General features: G+C 44.7%; 1 long non-coding RNA gene across 2 annotated transcripts in view; it reads left to right on the forward strand.

Moving 5' to 3' along the window:
- The window catches only part of LOC140078036 (uncharacterized), a 59806-nt gene that overhangs the window by 33114 nt on the left and 6485 nt on the right, over positions 1-20207 (forward strand). Inside the window, exon 2 of one of the 2 annotated variants that reach the window (XR_011849882.1) lies at positions 6975-7073. This is a non-coding gene — a long non-coding RNA (uncharacterized lncRNA). The remainder of the gene's footprint in view (positions 1-6974; positions 7074-20207) is intronic. The other variant, XR_011849881.1, reaches the window with a different exon arrangement.

Raw genomic sequence — 20207 nt, forward strand, 5'->3', positions numbered from 1 at the left:
CCTGTGTAATTGAAAAATAGAAAGAGACACAAGAGACGCAACTTGTGCAATAAGTCACTTGAGAGTATGGTGAAGTGTTAAGGGTATCTGCTCACCTGTAGACACCTTGTGTCTTATGCGTCTAGAGCAGATACTCGTTGTACCATCTGATCTCCAATGTTCGTTGGCAGGGTATGCTGCGTCTTCCCGGAGTCCGGTACAGTGGTAGTGCCGGATAGGGAATTACAAGGATATATAGGTTTGAAAAACCCGGGTTGGTGTAAGACGCACTGCCCCAATTAGGCTAAGTCCGCCAAAATAGTGGGTTTCAAGGTAATATTTATTTGAATGATAAAAGTCCTTTTATCATTCAAATAAATATTACCTTGAACCCCACTATTTTTGTCGGACTTAGCCTAATTGGGGCAGCGCGTCTTACACCAACCCGGGTTTTTCAAACCTATATATCCTTGTGAGCCTGTATAATTATCCATAAAAAGGATGCCCTGGGACTGGAGAGGGTTCAACGTAGAACCACAAAAATGATAAGGGGCATGGAGGGTCTCAGTTGTGAGGAAAGATTAAAACAGCTAGATTTATTTACTCTGAAAACGAGACAATTACGAGGGGACACGATTAATTTATATAAATATATGAATAGTCCATACAAAAAATATGGTGGTAAGTTGTTTCAGATTAAACCAAATCAAAAGACGAGGGGGCACTGTCTCTAGCTGGAGAAATCAAGGTTTAATCACCAGAAGCAGTAGGGCTTTTTTACGATGAGAACTGTCAATCTGTGGAATAGCCTGCCTCAGGCGCAGGTCACAGCAGGGACAGCAGAGAGTTTCAAGAAGGGTGTAGATGACTTTTTACACCTAAATAACATTGAAGGTTATGTTATATAGAATTTTTCCCCTAAATCCCTTCCTCATCGAATCCCTTCCCTTCCTTGGTTGAACTTGACGGACAAGTGTCTTTTTTCAACCATATAAACTATGATACTATGTGACAAGTGCTGGCTCCTCTATGTACTATGCACTATGTACTTCCTGATGCTGGCGTCCCCTGCAGCCAGTGTGTAAGAGATACTCCTTTACACATGACTGACGGCCTGAATAATGATGTGACACTCCTGGTGCTGGGTCCTCTATGTGCTTCCTGGTGCTGGTGCCCCCTGCAGCCTGTGTGGGTATGAGATACTCCTTTACACATGACTGATGGCCTATATAATGATCTGGTGCTGGCTCCTCTATATACTTGATGGTGCTGGTGTCCTCTGCAGCCTGTGTGTGACAGAGATACAACAGCTCCGGGATGCAGCCATGTTATAGCTGAACATATCAGGTACTTGTGTAGCTGATGTCTGTGTCTCGCAAATGTGTATGGGAGAAAAGAGTCTGCAGATAGAGCACAAGCACTGGAAATGCTTTACTATACATTACACACAGACATGAGCAGGCGGAGGGGAGGGGATGGAGAACACGGGAGAACATCACTTTCCCTCTCCATGTGCCCAGCCTTATTTACATAATAAAGAAAATATGATACCTACCTTAAAAAAAAGGCTTTCACTTAATGGGGGTCATTTAATAAGGGCCCGAATCTTAGTGAATCGCCAGAAGAACCGAATCCTCCACTGAGAACGCACCGCTGGATCGCGACAGGACCGGGTAAGTAAATCTGCCCCAATATGTCTTATATTCTGCAGGGGCTCTGCCTACTTCTACGTTTTCACTGAGCTGGTTGTAGACTCAGAGTTATAAGTGTCCCAAAGACCGTACATCAGGAAAGAGAAAACTCTGCTACTGTAATGTACTGAACAGCATTGATCTGCATAAAATACATTAAGTTTTTCATCCTGTCTATTGGCATTTCTCTATCCATAGACTTCTATTGGCACATTCAATCTACTACCTCAATAAGCTGATAGTCTGTCTTGGTCTCCCAAGATTGATTCAGCAGAGATTCCAAAATGTAGGTCAGAGAAAAGCTGCTGATAAGAAAAACATTCTATTTAATAAGAATACACTCCAAAATTTTTTACTATTTGCTTGTACTGTTTAATTTATAACATATTTATTCGATATATCTATTTATCAATCCAAAATCTGTGTATCTTAATATATGTTTAGTAGTAACGCTTTAGGATTTTTTTTCTCCAAAATGTTAACTGCATTCCATCGACATCACTCAATGTGATGGTTGAGTCTACATCAGACAACATTTATGGTCTCAACATGAATCTAACCGTTTTACTCTAATTTAATACATATTTTGGCAAGCAGCGTCAAAGCCCAAGTATTTATTTTACATTTCACCGTAACATGTACTACTTTTGGTTTATTTATTTACTTTTTATGGCCATCAGGCTAGGAGCTGTGTCCTACCTTGACTCAATCACATAAAATTTGTCTTTTTGCAAGAGAACACATAAAAATATCATATGGAGAATAACTCACAACAACTGGATTACATACCATAGACAAAATGTTAGATCTTACCCCAGAGCAATAAAATAATTTCATCACTGAAGTAGCCAAAAATGCTAAACCGCTTCTACTCATAAAATGCTCTTAAGTTACAGATAACCAAGTTAAAGACATTTTAACCTTATCTTCTTCAGATATATATTTCTATACATAAGAGCTCTGAATATCTTAGATTAGTTCTGCGAATACCGTGAAAAAATCTAAAAATTAAGCTTTTCCTTCAGGGTTGCAACATTAGGACTAATCATTTGCCTGGTACCTTTCATTATTCTGTTGTTTGCCTTCCAAGAGCCACATGTAATGAAGGAACTGGGTTCAGGGAGGACAAACGAGACAGTGAGCCCTAAACTCCAACCCCCTAGAGCCCTTTGTTCCTATGCCCTGCACTGTTATCGTGATTTCCTGTTGTGACCCCGGTTCCATTATTGACTTTGATCCCGTGCTGCCTGTCCTGACCTTCTGCTACATCCCCTACACTGATCCTGTGCTGCCTGTCTCGACCTCCTGCCTTTCCCCAACCACGAGTTTACTTTACGATTCTGTACTTCGCCTTGGCTGCCGCCACGGACAAGGTCGCGACTGTGGAACGACCTGGTGGTACCACGCTGCAGCAAGTCCAACCCACTTTGGGGCAGGCTCTGGTGAAAACCGGGTACCACTTAGACTCCAGTCCTAGGTGTCGGCTTACATCATCGTCCGCGGTGGTCCAGTGGGTCCACCACGCCTGGTGCCTGAAAGTAAGATCCAGCCATGGATCCCACCATCATGGTCCAGCAGTCCCGGCAAATTGCCACGCAAGGTGAACAGCTTGGACAAGTCACTGGCATGTTACAGCAATCGATGGCTAGTAAGCAACAGTGCCTCCTCCTTCTACTCCGGTTGGCCTGCATTCTGCTGAACCTAGGCCGAGACTTTCCATGGCATCAAACTATGATGGGAACCCCAAGTTGTGCAGGGGCTTTATCACCCAGTGCTCCCTGCACATTGAGCTTCTGCCAACACAGTTCATCATGGAACGGTGGCATTCATCATCAGCCTTCTCTCTGGGAAGGTCCTAACATGGGCTACTCCCCTCTGGGACAGATAAGAACCAGTTACAGATGACATCCCCTCCTTCTTCACTGAACTCCGTTCCGTCTTTTAGGAACCTGCACTGGCGTCTTCAGCTGAGACCACACTGCTGAATCTGTGTCAAGGGGACTCATCCGTTGGTGACTATGCGGTGCGGTTCCGTACTTTGGCCTCTGAGCTGACCTGGAATGAAGCAACCCTGATTGTGACCTTTAAAAAGGGACTTTCGGGACAAGTTAAAGATGCACTGTCTGCATGTGACCTGCCGTCTACTCTAAGTGGTCTCATCTCTCTGGCCACTTGGATTGATATCCGGTTTATGGAGCGCTCTGAGGAGCAATGTCTCGAACAAGCGCAAGCCCAGGCCTGACATTTGACTTGCTTTACTTCTGCCTTCCAAAAACCACTTCATCCACCTGCCGTGACAGCTGCAGAAGAACCAATGCAGGTGGACTGTCTTTCCAGAAACATTCCAGGTGACTTCTGGAGAACCTCTGTCTCTATTGTTCCAGCCTGGAACACTTCCTTCAGACCTGTCCACTCCTAGGTGAGAACAAGCTTCTCCACATCTGAATGTACCTGTCTTACTCAGCCCTGGGATGGGTAATCAGTTCCCAGCCTCTGCCTTCCTGAATTCCGATTCAGCAGGAAGGTTCGTGGATGCTGCCCTGGTATCTCAGTATCATTTTCCTGTGGTCCGTCACGAGAAGCCACTGGCCATCTCGTCAGTCAGTGGGCAGATTCTCCAAAACCCGATCTGGTACCGCACTGTTCCCGAAACCGCTGAGATTTTGGCCTACTTGAAAGAGAATTTACAGAGAGGTTCATACGTAAGTCCTCTTCTCCTGCCAGTGCAGTGTTCTTCTTTGTGGCCAAAAAGGATGGTTAACTCCGTCCATGCATAGACTATTGTGGCCTAAACAAGATCAAAGTGAAGAACCGTTATCCATAGCCGTTGATCACAGAACTCTTTGATTGCTTACATGGAGCCAAGATCTTCATCAAACTAGACCTCTGTCGGACGTATAACCTCATCCGGATCCGCGAAGGTGAAGAATGGAAGACCGCCTTCAATACTCGTGATGGGCATTTCGAGTACCTGGTCATGCCATTTAGACTACACACTAGCTGTTTTTCAGGAGTTTGTCAACTACATTTTCAGAGACTTGCTATATACCTGTGTCATGGTCTATCTGGATGATATCCTGGTGTTCTCTATGAACCTTGAGTCCCACCAGTCCCACGTGCGTCCTCAGTTGTTTAAGAGCCAATCTCCTTGATGCCAAGCTCGAAGTGCTAGTTCCACCAGAAGAGTCTTCCATTTCTCGGCTATATCATCTCTGACAAGGGTCTTCAGATGTCTGCGTTTCTTCAATGGCCTCGCCCGGCTTCGCCCTGTAGGACTGCATGCAATACAGAAATTCCTGGGCTTTGCAAATTACTACCAGCAGTTTATTCCACACTTCTCCTCTCTTGTGTCTCCCATTGTGGCACTGACCAAAAAGTATGCCAATCCCAGACTCTGGCCCCTGGCGGCTGAAGAAGCCTTCTCTAGACTGAATTTAGCCTTTGCCTCGGCCCCAGTTCTCACCCGGTCTGATACCGAGAAGCCATTTGGAGAAGTTGGTGCCTCCTCATTAGGAGCTGGAGCAGTGCTCACCCAGAAAGGGCCCAAAGGCCGAACTCTCATTTGTGGGTTCTTCTTTAAGACTTTCTCCTCGGCAGAGAGGAATTACTCCAAAGGGGTCCAAGAGCTATTGGCCATAAAACTTACTTTCGAAGAGTGGCACTATCTTCTGGAAGGAGCTCGTCATCCAGTCTATATCTACACCGACCACAAGAATCTCCTATATCTTCAGACTGCTCAGCATTTCAATCCTCGACAGGCTTGCTGGTCCCTCTTCTTCTCTCTGTTCATCTTCTTGATTCACTTCCGTCCAGCCAAGAAAAATGTCAAGGCGGATGCCCTCTCTCGTGCCTTTGATGTTTTTGGGGAACAACCGTCTCCTCATCATATCGTTCCCCCAGAACGACTAGTTGTTGATGCTCCTTTGGATCTATGGCAGCTTCCTCCTGGCAAGACCTATGTCTGACCAGCTCTTCGGAAGAAGATACTGACCCGGGGACATTGCTCTCATGTGGCTTGCTCTCATATCTGGTTATTACTGGTGGCCAGATCTGGTCAAGGACTTTGAGATTTTGTGAGTTTCTGAGCCTCCTGTGCCCGTAACAGGTCATCTCGTTTCAAGCCTGCAGGTCTGCTCCTGCCATTGCCAATAGCCAGTTGCTCTTTGACTCACATGGATCAGTTTTCCAAAATGTCCAATTTTGTTCCTCTACCAGGTCTGTCATCAGCCCCACGCCTTGCCAGCCTTTTCTTCCTGCACATCTTACGGCTTCATGGACTTCCCCCGACATTGTCTCGGACTGTGGTGTCCACTTTGTTTCCCGTTTCTGGCGATCCCTGTGCAGTCAACTTCAAGCGAAGCTGGACTTCTCATCTGCGGGTTAATCAGACACTAGGCTGCTATCTCTGTCATTTTGGCTCCGCCCGACAGGACGACTAGTCCACACTGCTGCCATGGGATGAATTCTCCTATAACTCAATGGAGTCTGAGTCTGACAGTGCCACTCCTTTTTTTGTTGTTTATGGATGACATCCTCATCCGTGTCTGCTGATGTTGCTGCCGTGGAAGAGTTGGAAGAAGACCTTAAGTCCATCTGGGAACAAACTTGTCTGATAAGAAACGCAGACCTCCCACAGTTTTTTCTCCAGGTGATAAAGTGTGGCTCTCCTCCAGGTATATCCGGCTGAAGATTCCAAGCTATCTATCTTTCATCATTGAAGCTGTAATTTTAATTTTATTATTTTATAAAACTAGTGTACAAGCAGTATATATTTTTGGACCTGGCAATGGCAATTATATTATTTATATTTTCAGGTCTGTGGATGAGGAGTTTTAGAGGTTCTGTTTTGACTCCTACACCAAGAAGTGGTACCACTGTAACCATCCATTATTGCAGTAATATACTTCATAGAAAGAATATTGTCAGTGCAGTGCCTCACAGTCAGTTCAAAGAGGCATTTTTTTTTGTTTAGATTCAATATTTCTTACTTTGTGATAGATTATGTAGCATAGAATTGCTTTCATGTGCCAGGAAACATGATGAATATTGCTATAATAGTTGAACATTCTGATTGCATATGGAGTCTATTTGATAAAAGCCATTTGATATTATCAATGTGACATGATCTTTGGAAAATCATTCTCTTTAGATTATTAATACAAACAGCTTTGCCTTCCAAGCCACATGTTTAATGTGCAGTTGTTATGACCTGTGTGAGGGGCCTGTAATGTGAGCTCTGGATAAAGCCACATTGTAGACCACTGGATATATATCACACATTCTTTTCTTTTCTTTGATTGTCAGATCTGCTCTTTCACAGCCAGTAAATTCTCACAAGACTCTAACACAAAGAAAAGCTGCCTAGGAGGTACAGCGAACAAAAGGACTACAAGCTGGAGTAAGGTACATTTCACGTTTGCAAATGTCATTTACATCCCAATATCTTTGGAAATATCCATTGAACTTTAATGGAAGCACAGATTTCTGAAAGTAGGCTAGTCTTAGTATCATAGTAAATAAGGTACCTCTTCTCTCTTCCAGTCTCTCCACTGGTTACCCATTGCACATAAAATTCAATTTAAAATACTAACCATGACTTACAAAGCCGTCCAAAACCTGCCCCTTTCATATATCTATGAACTAATCAACCAATACCGTCCCGGACGTAATTCTCGTTCCTCACAGGACCTTCATCTTCACTCTATTATCATCTGCTCCTCTCACAACCCTAGGCCGCGGTCACATGTTCCGCTAGCATTGATCAGGACAGGCAGCAGTGGATCAGAGTTGGGGATGTAGGAGAAGGTCAGGACAAGCAGAAGAGGAGCAAAGTCAGGAACGGAATTGGGGTCACAACGGGAAATCACAATAAATGCAGAGAACATAGGGAACAAGCTTTCTCTAAGGCACATGGCACGAAGATCCGGCAGGGGACACAGGAAGGGGCTAGCTATTTGACCAAATTGGCAGCCGGCCAGTGGAGTCAAGGACTCGTGCACTGAGCCACGGAAGACGCTGTGGGAACGGTAAGGTTAGTCAGGCAGAGGCGCACACAGGTGCACCTGCAACCCGAGACATGGGTCGCAGCGGCAGCCGTGAAAGTTTATATGCTGCAGTTATTGATTATCGCCACATTATAATCTTGGGCTGAACCCTCTCCATAGCCAGTAAGTCTTTGCTGCATATTGTAGCAAAGACTTAGCAGTAACTCCCGTGATTGGTGCTAGCACTGATCGCGGGTGGTTTCCCGTTAATAGCCACCGGCGACTTCTAAAAACTTGGGTGATGGGTGTCGATCCCGGTGACGCCACGTGACGGCGAGTGGCTATCGGTCGCCATGACAGGTTTTCCAAAGACCCGAGGCTGTCTCGTTTTAACCCAACAATTACACATTTACATATTTTAATGAATGAGGTGGAAAATTCACTATATACTGACATACTGTAGTATGGCAGTATATGGTAGGATCGATCAGACAACTTAGTGTTAAAGTACCATAGTGTGTCTGAAAAATAGTAAAAAAAAAAAAAGCTAAAAAAATTAAAATAAAAAACCTAAAAATTCAAATCACCCCCCTGGAAAATAAACAGTAAACATCATAAAAACATTAGGTATTGCCGCATCTGAAAATGCCCACTCTATCAAAATATAATAACAGTTTTTCACTGCGTTTGACCCCATAACGGAAAATAGAGCCTAAAGTCGAAAATGGCACTTTTTTGCTGTTTTAAAAAATATAAAAAATTCAATAAAAAGTGATCAGAAGGTCGTACAGTCTTACAAATGGTAGCATTGAAAATGTAACAGAGCCAGGTCGTTAAGGAGTTAATAGCTTTTTGATTTCTTTTGTTAGCCATGTATTTGCCTTTATTCACACTATAATAGCCTGTGAGTTGTTTCAATAGGTTCTTTGGCATTTCTTTTTATATACATATATATAATCCCCAAGTAATGTTGTCTCTGACTCATATAGCAATTTGATACTTACTTTCCTTTATCCAGCAATGTGATTCTCAACTTTTTTTCTATAATCTTAATGAAAGATTGCGTCTATATTTTATTATATGCCACGTGATTGTGAATTGAGGTATTCTATGGAGGTGAGACGACGGGGCGCACATCCCTGACCCCTTGTGGGTCTAATTTTATTGTGCACTGATAGAGATTACGATTAGAGATGAGCGAACACACTTGTCCGAGCTTGATGCTCGTTTGAGCTTTAGCGTACTCGTAACTGCTCGTTACTCGGACGAATACTTTGCCAGCTCGAGAAAATGGCATCTCCCGCCGTTTTGAAACAGAGCCAATCACAAGCCAGGAGACTCTGCACTCCACCCAGCATGACGTGGTACCCTTACACGTCGATAGCAGTGGTTGGCTGGCCTGATCAGGTGACCCTGGAATAGACTAGCCCCTGCCCGCGCTGCTCGCATCATTCTCTGTCTGGATGCCGTTAGGGAGAGAGCTGCTGCTGTTGCAGGGATAGCGTTAGGGTGTTATATTAGCTTACTGTTAGGCAGGAGTGAGTCTACAAGAACCCAACAGCCCTTGTTAGGGCTACAATAGCGTTATATATTTTATTTTTAGTTGATTTGCTTGTGGCTGGCCTTGCTGGCACTAGTAGTGCAGCTAGTACCATATTGTGACGAATTTGCAGGGAGACTTGCGAATGTTTTATTTAGCTCTTAGTGACACACATATCCATCTCAAACACCTAAGTGGGACAATTTATTAGGGGTTTGATTGAATTAGGCACAGTCTGACGATTTTTTTTTTCAAAACTTACAGTGACTTAAAATCCAGTTGTGTGCTGTCAGTGTAGGTTAGAAACTAGGTATACAAGAACCTAACCGGCTGTCTTAGGGCTACAATAGCATTATATATATATTTTGTTGATTTGCTTGTGGTTGGCCTTGCCGGCACTAGTAGTGCAGCTAGTACCATATTGTGACGAATTTGCAGGGAGACTTGCGAACGTTATATTTAGCTCTTAGTGACACACATATCCATCTCAAACACCTAAGTGGGACAATTTATTAGGGGTTTGAATTAGGCACAGTCTGCTTTTTCTTTTTTATGTTACTTTTATTTTTTTTTATAACTCAAAGTCATCAGGCACAGCACAAAATCCAGTTGTGTGCTGTCAGTGTAGGCTAGAAACTAGCCATACAATAACCCAACAGGCCTTCTGCGGGCTACAATAGAGTTATATATTTTATTTTTGGTTGATTTGCTTGTGGCTGGCCTTGCTGGCACTAGTAGTGCAGCTGGTACCATATTGTGACGAATTTGCAGGGAGTCTTGTGAAAGTTCTGTTTAGCTCTTAGTGACACACATATCCATCTCAAAGTGGGACAGTTTATTAGGGGTTTGATTGAATTAGGCACAGTCTACTTTTTCTTTTTTTTTTTACTTTTCTTTTTTTTTTATAACTCAAAGTCATCAGGCACAGCACAAAATCCAGTTGTGTGCTGTGAGTGTAGGCTAGAAACTAGCCATACGAGAATCCAACAGGCCTTCTGAGGGCTACAATAGCGTTATATATTTTATTTTTGGTTGATTTGCTTGTGGCTGGCCTTGCTAGTGCAGCTAGTACCATATTGTGACGAATTTGCAGGGAGTCTTGGGCACGTTCTGTTTAGCTCTTAGTGACACACATATCCATCTCAAACACCTAAGTGGGACAGTTTATTAGGGGTTTGATTGAATTAGGCACAGTCTGCTTTTTCTTTTCTTTTTTTTTTTTTCAAAACTAAAAGTCATCAGGCACAGCACAAAATCCTGTTGTGTGCTGTCAGTGTAGGTTAGAAACTAGTCATAGCAATAGGATAGCATCGTTTTGTTAAAAAAAAAACCATAAAAAAAATTTACAGTTTACACTTTAGTTTTGAAAATGTTGAAGCCGAGGGCTAGGGGTAGAGGACGAGGGCGTGGGCATCCAACTACTGCAGGGGTTAGAGGCCGTGGGCCTGGGAGGGTGAGACACCGCCTGCTGATGAGGGAGCAGGGGAAAGCCGCAGAGCTACACTCCCTAGGTTCCTGTCTCAAGTTACTGGGACTCGTGGTAGAGCACTGTTGAGGCCAGAACAGTGTGAACAGGTGATGTCGTGGATTGCGGACAATGCTTCTAGCCATTTGTCCATCAGTCAGTCTTCCACGCAGTCCACCCATGTCACCGAAATCAGCACTCCTCCAGTTCCTCCACCTCAGCCTCCTTCCCCCCAGTCTGCCCCCTCCCAGGAAACTTTGGCATTTGAACCGGCATACTCTGAAGAACTGTTTTCTGGACCCTTCCCACAGTCACAAACCACTTGTCCGGTTGCTGCTGAGCAATTTTCCGATGCCCAGGTTTTCCACCAGTCGCAGTCTGTGGGTGATGATGACCTTCTTGACGTAGTGGAAGAAGTGTGTAAAGAGGTGTCGGGCGATGAGGAGACACGGTTGTGACAGTGGTGAAGTTGTTGTCAGGGCAGGAAGTCCGAGGGGGGAGCAGACTGAGGGATCGAGGATGATGAGGTGACAGACCCAAGCTGGGCGAGGGCTAGATTTTCGGAAGTCTGGAGGTTCTTTAAAGAAACTTTTTGGGTGGGGAAGAGCCGAGAGACAGGGGCTTGGACAGGCGAAAGCTCGCCTGGCAGCGGACCGCCAGCTCCATCCCAAGATTAGGCAGCCTCAGAGGCATCCATGCATACTGCCCCTGCTGTTTCCTGTCCATTTCGCCTCCACGATCCTCCACAGCGTCCACCAATGTCTCCATGCGCAACTTTCAACTGTCTATACCCCAGACGCTGGAGCGCGAGAGGATATACAGCACATCATCCCCTTATCAAACGAGCTGTGTCAGGCAGATTTTTCAGGTGTTTCACCAGATACATAATGGAACTCAGCCCATCTGTCGCCGCCATGCTGGAGACCTGAAGTTTCAATCATAGCAGCGCAATATGGATGGCCCATACTGTCGCTCTTAATCATGGAAGTTGTCTCCATGGCTGCCTCCACATGTCGTCCCCTTATCAAACAAGCTGTGTTAGGCTCATTTTTCGGGTGTTTCACTAGATACGTTATGGAACTTGGTCACTATGTCGCCACCATGCTGTGTTATCGACTAAATATACCGTCAACCTTTTGTTCCCATAGGAAATTATTTCAGCGCTTCTTGCTCACCTCCTTTGGTTCCTCTCTGCCGCCTTAACCAGGAAAAATACTGATACATACAGTGCTACACGTTATCCTTGCCAAAAGGAATTTTTAAAATTGGTTTGAAGCCTGAGTCCATTTGGGGTATGTCACCATGCCACTCTCTAGCCTGCCACTGCTGCCGCTGCCTCTGCATGCCGTCCCCTATAGTGTCAGGGTCAATTATTGGATGTTTTAGATGCTATCTAGCCTCATTCGGTCACTCTGTCATCGCCATGCTGTTGCCCATAATTTTGGCATAATGGTGCGATTAAGCAGCCTGAGAGGCATCCATGCATGCTGCCCCTGCTGTTTCCTGTCCATTTCCGTGGTGTTTCCATCATTTTCTGAGGTTTCCAGGTCTTTGGCCAAGCTTCCCTGTGCAGACCCTTGGTCCCCTTATAAAATGCTTGAGTCTCCCATTGACTTCAATGGGGTTCATTATTCGAGACGAGCACTCGAGCATCGGAAAAAGTTCGTCTCGAGTAACGAGCACCCAAGCATTTTAGTGCTCACTCATCTCTAATTACGATCTTTTGTCAACATTTTAATATATGACTTTCACAATTTATCATCAATCATTATTATTATATGCATTTATAAGGCTCAGCCCCATTTTTTGGATTCTGACTTGCGTCGCTTTATATGGTTATAACTTTTGAACACTGTTAACGCCTTAACGACTTGACCTTTTTTAGTTTTTTCACTTCCATTTTTCACTTACCAACTTCAAAAATCTATAACGTTTTTATTTTTCCACATAAAGAGCTGTGTTATGGCTTATTTTCTGCGTATTTAATATTCCATGGCGTGTACTGGGAAGCGGGAAAAAAATTCCAAATGCAGTGAAAATGGTGAAAAACCACATTTGCGACGTTTCCTTGTGGGCTTGGATTTTACAGCTTTCACTCTGTGCCCCAAATGACATGTTTACTTTATTCTTTGGGTCGGTTTGATCACGTGGATACCAAATTTGTATAGGTTTTATAATGTTTTCATACATTTAAAAAAATTAAAACCTCCTGTACAAAATATTTTTTTTAATTTTGCCATATTCTGGCGCCAGTAACTTTTTCATACTTTGGTGTACGGAGCTGTGGATAGTGTCATTTTTTGCGAATTTTGATGGCGTTTTCATTACTATAATTTTTTCGGACTGTGCGACCTTTCGATCACTTTTTATGAATTTTTTTATATTTTTCAAAATGGCAAAAAAATGCCATTTTCAACTATTTTCTGTTACGGGGTTAAACGCAGTGAAAAAACTTTATTATATTTTGATAGATCAGGCATTTTCGGACGTGGCGATACCTAATGTGTTTATGATTTTTACTGTTTTTTTATTTTAATATCAGTTCTAGGGAAAGGGGGGTGATTTGAATTTTTAGGTTTTTTTATTATAATTTTTTTTTAAACTTTTTTTATTTTTATTTTACTATTTTTCAGACTAGCTAGGGTACGCTAACCCTAGGTAGTCTGATTCATCCTATCATATACTGCCATACTACTGTTGACAGAGGGGGAGATGGGGAGTTTAATGTCTGCGATTCAACTTGCACAACAAAACACCTAGAAACTGCCCTGGTCAGACTGAGAGCTGAGGATGGGGAGGCCTACTCTCATCCATATGTGGCTCTCTTCTCTCTTCTGGAGTCATCTGCCCTCGAAGCTTGTCTTTGTACTATATTAATATTGCTCCTGAGCTGGGGGAGAAATAACACAGGAGCTGGCCACACACAGCAAGCAGCCAGACATACAATTCATCAAGCGCAAAAATGTGCCACCACCTTAAAAGTTTACGGGAAAAGCCATGAAATAGGTTAATATTTACAGAAATGTGGAGATTTATTCTTGTGAACAGTGATTAGCTTGTATATTTTCTATTTGTAAATTGTAAACTGCTTATTTTTTAGCTGACTTTGGGCTGACATGGTTATTTGTTTGGAGAGGACATTTGTATCAAGATAAATTTCTTTTTCATGTATTTTAGATGTTCACATATTGCCCTTTACGTGGCTTTTTATTTTAGTCATAATTGGATTCTGAAAAAAAAAAAAAAGTATAACATTGGGGCACATTTGCTAAGGGTCCGCATACTGCATTTCCGTCGGGTTTCCCGACTATTTCCGGGGGTCGCAGGTGTCGGACAACCCAACTGATTCGGACTAAGCGCAGAATTTAAAAAGCAAATTGTGTCGCAAGATCAGCACTCACATGCACCGGAAAGAAGAAGGTGAACTCCAGCGGACCTCAGTGGGGGAAGCGACACATGCAGGAAATTGGACGCACGATCTTAGTAAATTGCGGCAGACCCGAATCCTCATCTGACAACGCACAGCGGAGATCGTGACGGGAAGTAAATGTGCCCCATTGTGTTTATTTTGTACACAGTACTGGTATTATACAATATATAATGGTGAAGTATGACCAAGTAGATCTCCTCCTCTTTTCTCTATCTTTCTAGCAATAGGTCAAGGCAGGCAGCGGAGGAGCATAGTCAGGAATGGAACCAGGGTCACAAGGGGAAATTACAATAGCAGCAAAGGGCATGGAAACAGCCTTCTCTAGGGCACAAGGCACAAAGATCTGGCAGGAGACACAGGAAGTGGATTTAAGCAGAATGGGCGGCCGGCCAGCCGAATTATCGGTGTGCTGGCCCTTTAAGTCTCGGGAACACGGCGTGCGCGCTGGATCGAAGGCAAGGGAAGTGATCCGACGGGGGTGTGGGGCAGCAGAGAGCAGCACAAGTGGGTTGCCAGAGTAGTACTATCCTCTATCTTTTTAAAGTATGCCTACAACATTGCTAATATCCTCACACAGCACCAAAGATCACTGACACCCTGTGACTAACACCGCACAGGCTGATTCTGTCTCAAACACTGCATGCTTACTTGTGACCTTAGACCTTTTCCAACCATTTGCCCCCTTTTAGAAATAACCATATCATTTATGTAACCCATAAAAAACGGTACGGTACGGGTAGCATACGGCGGTCGTTTGAATGTAGCCTTAGTCACGTAGCCCACGAACACCAATGCTAGCAAGATTCTTAAAGGGGTTGTGACTGTTCACCCCTGGCTGACCCCACACTGTCTGCAGTCCCTAGCCCAACGGCTATATGCCTATGGGCTGTCAAGACTGCATGCATACTTGTGACCTTATACCTTTACCAACCATTTGTTCCCCCCCTTCCCAAGAAATAACCACAGACACAGATATTATAATAAATATGTGGAGTGACGTCAGGGAGTCGGCCACAGCTTTATTAACATAAATTAACCATTTCAACTAACCAATTCCAGCAAAGCCTGCAGCCAGCACAGGCACCTAATTCCTCTCCAACTAACGCCAGCGTTGATGAAGCCGAGGGATCTTCCTCCCGGTCGCACCATTGCCCTCTGCTCGGCCCAGTAGATGAATGATTGTCCCAGGATTCAGACCATTGGGTACGAATCTAAAAAGGAACAAATTAGTTAAGTAAACCTGGACTAATATATCCCGCAAAACATTCAGACCTCCAATGCCCAAATGTTTGCACCTCAGCATCAGAAAGACCCAAATCGGAGGAAGGCCAGCAGCCACCAGTACTTTTTTAAACCCACCCACCGGGTGCAATGATACCCAGCAGCCCTGCCCAAAGACATGCATCTTTGACCGGCGGATACGAAAACGCAAGACGTGCTTGGTGGAACCAACTCAGAAATCTGGAGGGCCCCGAAGAACACTATAACAAAAGCCGCTTTGAACAAGGTGGCCTCAAAAACATCCCGACACATCACAGGGCGGCGGGACTCCCGTCAAACTGAATAGTTCTTCCAACCCTTAATCGCTTGTTTAATGAAAAAACACCGAGTTACGTCTGACCACCGTTGTAGCTTGAAGGAAAAGGCTATTCCTGCCAAACACTGCTGCACACACAACCCAGACACCCTTTGCTCTCTTAAGCCTTCCAAGTAGCGCAAAGTAATATCTAAACAGGAACTTGCATCTGTCGATAGACCTTCAAACCCCGCCACTTCGCACCACTCTCCCCATGCTTTACCGTGTGCTGCCCATATAGATGGAGCAACTGACGATTGAATAAAAGGCAGAAGTTGGCCTCCAGGGTGGAACACAGGGAGCCTGGGCACTTGATCCCCTCCTTGTCCGCAAAAGGGCACAGCGAAAGAAGGGTGAGCGACATCACCAGCCTTCTTTTAAGCCCTAAGTTCGTCCCACTAGGTGTGGCTACTGGTTTCAAGCGCTGGATTCATTTCCTGTTTTACAAGTTTACTACTTACCTGGGTCAAGCGCTGGATTCATTTCCTGTTTTACAAGTGAGATTACCCAAGCACCTGGTCCGTGCGAAATCCGAGGACGCCGAGACTTCCAGGACAACGTGGGGTGAGCTACAACTAAGAAACTTGATGTTTTTGTTTGATTTCTACTGGTTTCCCTGCCCTTAGTCTTGTAGCCCAAGAACACCAATGCTAGCAGGATTCTTAAAGGGGAGTTGACAGTTTACCCCTGGCTGACCCCACACTGCCTACAGTCCCTAGCCCAACATCAATATGCCTATGGGCTATCAGCATTAGCAGTCAGTAACATGCATCTAGTACCTTACAGGTGATGATCTTCTTTATTAGGAAGAGAACTTCATTCCAATTTCTCCCCCCAATGGTTTATCACTGCTGAATTCAGCTCAGTGCTGAACATCTCCACACTGTGCCCGTAAAAATACAAAAGTCACAATATAATGTCACCTGTGCCCAAATCACCCACAGCTGTTTTGCCGCCTCCTTCAGCATCTTCCACCTGCGGCGGAATTTTCATCCTGCCTAATGGCAGATGTTGCCCTGCTCTTGACAGTTCCCCACAAAATATCCTTATACATCACACACATAAAATAGCCACTTAGTATCCACCCACACTGCTATACAATGCCCACAAATCAGTGACATATACTGCAAATGTATTAAAAAATAAGAATTCAGTTATGTGTCCAAATAACATATTAATTATACGAGAGTCAGATGACAATTCTATGATCACAAGCACCACCAACACAGTGCCCCAAATGCAGTACCCAACATGCTTAAATAGAGAGGCCAAATAGATCTGCTATATAGTTCACAAATAATACATGATACGTAGGTCAAATTGTGGCACCTCACAGGGCAGATAATAATACCTACTTATGTCTGATAAATTAAGGTGTGTGTTTGTGGAGGGGTGGCTCATATTATCTTGTAAAAAACAATAAACAAATTGTAGCTGAAAAACATGTGAAAGTCTTAATTCCAACACTTGCTATCACGTATAGACTACACAAGATGAGGATAGTTCTTAAAACAGATTTCGTTTTCTTTAAAGGTATTGTGCAAGCTGAAAGTTAAAGCAGCTTTACTGTAGCATAGCATTAGAATAAGTAAAATAAATATCTTCTGTGCCAGCACCCTCCTGCAGCAACTTCTATTCTGCTGCTGTATGATGATGTACAACTCAAACGAAGGTCATGACTGCACCTGAAAGAAAAGATCTCTAGTTACGTTTAATGTCCTTAGTGGTTAGCAAATTGGTCAAAATTCGTGTTCAATGGGTTCCTCCGAATTTCGTGGCAAAATACCACTATACACTCACCAGCCACTTTATTAGGTACACCTGTCCAACTGCTCGTTAACACTTAATTTCTAATCAGCCAATCACATGGCGGCAACTCAGTGCATTTAGGCATGTAGACATGGTCAAGACAATCTCCTGCAGTTCAAACCGAGCATCAGTATGGGGAAGAAAGGTGATTTGAGTGCCTTTGAACGTGGCAGGGTTGTTGGTGCCAGAAGGGCTGGTCTGAGTATTTCAGAAACTGCTGATCTACTGGGATTTTCACACACAACCATCTCTAGGGTTTACAGAGAATGGTCCGAAAAAGAAAAACATCCAGTGAGCGGCAGTTCTGTGGGTGGAAATGCCTTGTTGATGCCAGAGGTCAGAGGAGAATGGGCAGACTGGTTCGAGCTGACAGAAAGACAACAGTGACTCAAATCGCCACCCGTTACAACCAAGGTAGGCAGAAGAGCATCTCTGAACACACAGTACGTCGAACTTTGAGGCAGATGGGCTACAGCAGCAGAAGACCACACCGGGTGCCACTCCTTTCAGCTAAGAACAGGAAACTGAGGCTACAATTTGCACAAGCTCATCGAAATTGGACAGTAGAAGATTGGAAAAACGTTGCCTGGTCTGATGAGTCTCGATTTCTGCTGCGACATTCGGATGGTAGGGTCAGAATTTGGCGTCAACAACATGAAAGCATGGACCCATCCTGCCTTGTATCAACGGTTCAGGCTGGTGGTGGTGGTGTCATGGTGTGGGGAATATTTTCTTGGCACTCTTTGGGCCCCTTGGTACCAATTGAGCATCGTTGCAACGCCACAGCCTACCTGAGTATTGTTGCTGACCATGTCCATCCCTTTATGACCACAATGTACCCAACATCTGATGGCTACTTTCAGCAGGATAATGCGCCATGTCATAAAGCTGGAATCATCTCAGACTGGTTTCTTGAACATGACAATGAGTTCACTGTACTGAAATGGCCTCCACAGTCACCAGATCTCAATCCAATAGAGCATCTTTGGGATGTGGTGGAACGGGAGATTCGCATCATGGATGTGCAGCCGACAAAACTGTGGCAACTGTGTGATGCCATCAAGTCAATATGGACCAAAATCTCTGAGGAATGCTTCCAGCACCTTGTTGAATCTATGCCATAAAGAATTGAGGCAGTTCTGAAGGCAAAAGGGGGTCCAACCCGTTATAGTGTATATATATATATAGGGTCCAACCCGGTGAGTGTATATATATACACTCACCGGCCACTTTCTTAGGTACACCATGCTAGTAACAGGTTGGACCCCCTTTTGCCTTTGAAAGTGATAAGCAAAAAAAAAAATGGAAACACAAAAACAGGTCACCATATCCAACAGTGCCTTACAGTATGTCTAATCCTAAGTTATATGGAGAGAAGGATGTAATGAGGGGCACTACACAGTGGTTTTCACAGAGATCCATTCATCAATGTTCTAGCATATGCAATGCTGCTTGAAGATGTCAGCCATTTGTAGAAATAAGTGTGGTGATCTAGCTTGAATAACAAGTCCTGCCAGGATTAAGCGCTGATACAGCGCGAAACGGACCGTCGCCCGTGGTCAGTCTCCCGCAGTCGTGCTCCCCCCCGCAACGATGTATTTTAAAGTGCCGGAATAAAGAATTGATTTTTATTGGTGAGTGCCAGCTCTATTTTTTCTTTCTATCTTGTACTAATCCTAAGTTAACCTCTGTATTGCTACTTCCTATGACACCCTCCCAGTGGCGTAACTACCGCCGTAGTGGCCTTAGCCGCCGCTACAGGGCCTGTGGGATACAGGTGTTCCTGCAGTGCTTCGTCACTGCCCTGTGGAAAGTGGTCCGGGGGCGCACTGCCAGGTAACTGCCGGATTATGCCCCCGGGCCCCTCCCTCTGTGTTCTGTCTACCCCCCACCTCCCTCCTGGCCCGCCCACCCCTCTCCCGGATCACCGACCCACCAGCCACCTCCCTTACCTGCCCGCCGGCACAGGTGAACGCCCAGCCATCCCCCTGCATGGCAGCACAGCTGGCTGCAGACATACTGAATGGACGCTAATCCTCCCCATGGCACAGTCTGCCCCCCCCCCAATCGACCCCCAGCTCGAACGCCCAACCCCACCCACCCGATCAGTGCTATACAGAACACTTGGTGGTTGGGGGGAGTGTTGTTCCTTTGACCCAACGCTGATTGGCTAGGGCTTGGCTAGCAGCAAGCTCAGCCAACCAGTGTTGGAGGCAGACTAGTCCAGTCAGCATGTACTGCATGCTGCCACTGCCTTAAGTTGTCACGGGCTGCGCTTACTGCCAATAGCTTTCACTGGCAGAGCACTGCCCAACTTCACTTTCCTCCTGTTATGGAGGATGCCATATGTACGTCAAACAGAGATTGCACGACATTTTTTCCCAAAGAGTAATAATACTCCTCTTACCATTTTTAACGAGTATTTTTCGCAGATGAGGAGTATAAGATTTCCACCAGTAATACAGTGTGAGGTGGCGGCAGTAGATAGGGTGCATTATATAGTGTAGGGGGTTATACAGTGTAAGGGGGAGGCAGTATACAGTGCATTATACTGCGTAGGGACAAAAGGCTTGAACGTCACTATTTGGGAGTAAGAAGGGTGGTTATATAGTGCAAAGGGGATCGGTATTATAAAGTGCAGGTGGGTGGTTTTACAGTGCAGGGGTTAGGTGTTATACAGTGAGGGGGGATGGGCAATATACAGTGCAGGAGAATTTTATAGTGTGGGTGGCA

Source organism: Engystomops pustulosus, chromosome 9 (genome assembly GCF_040894005.1).
Source record: "Engystomops pustulosus chromosome 9, aEngPut4.maternal, whole genome shotgun sequence".
NCBI lineage: Eukaryota > Metazoa > Chordata > Amphibia > Anura > Leptodactylidae > Engystomops > Engystomops pustulosus.